The 699-nt window shown below is 39.8% G+C and overlaps 1 non-coding gene across 1 annotated transcript; it reads left to right on the top strand.

The window, feature by feature from the left end:
• The first annotated feature begins 350 nt into the window (after positions 1 to 350).
• On the top strand, positions 351 to 469 carry LOC145404527 (5S ribosomal RNA). Its single transcript, XR_013898185.1, has one exon. It is a non-coding gene; the product is annotated as a 5S ribosomal RNA (ribosomal RNA).
• The last annotated feature ends 230 nt before the right edge of the window (positions 470 to 699 follow it).

Raw genomic sequence — 699 nt, 5'->3', positions numbered from 1 at the left:
AAGTTACCGCACCCTCCTCTGTCGGCCTTGCTCCTTTTCCTTGATATTTCTTTGTCTTTATCACGTGAACTTTCTTGTTGCTGTTCTTTTCACCTTACGCTGGCTTTTTTGTGTTTACTGTTTATTATTGTATGCTGAGTTTGTTGGTTTATTATTATTTTTCTTTATCTTCTCCTCTTCCTCCTCCTTCTTCTTTTTCTTCTCCTCCCCCTCCTTTTCTTCATCCTATTATTATTATTATTATTATTATTATTATTATTATCATTATTACTATCACCCTCATGCAATCTCCTGTGGAAATTAGTGTTTCAATGATGACGATGAATTATTATTATTATTATTATTACTTAAATAACGGCCATACCACGTTGAGTACACCGCTTCCCGTCCGATCAGCGAAGTTAAGCAACGTTGGGTCTGGTTAGTACTTGGATGGGTGACCGCCTGGGAACACCAGATGCTGTTGGCATCCCTACGTGTCAAGTGGGGTTGGTGGAGGATTAGTGCCCCTCCCTGTAAAACAATTAACTCTAAGCCCTTGGCCACCCCGTTTGGGATACATGGCATCTGGCAATGAATGAATGAATTATTATTACTACTATTATTAAGCAATATCCTGTGGTAATTAGCACTGGGATGATGATGATGATGATGATGGTGATGACGATGGCGATCAACGATGATGACGACGACGATGAC

Source organism: Coenobita brevimanus, chromosome 63, assembly GCF_032717465.1.
Source record: "Coenobita brevimanus isolate Jiangsu-jjx chromosome 63, ASM3271746v2, whole genome shotgun sequence".
NCBI lineage: Eukaryota > Metazoa > Arthropoda > Malacostraca > Decapoda > Coenobitidae > Coenobita > Coenobita brevimanus.
Note: the sequence above shows the minus strand (reverse complement) of the source record. Positions and strands in the feature narration are given on the sequence as shown.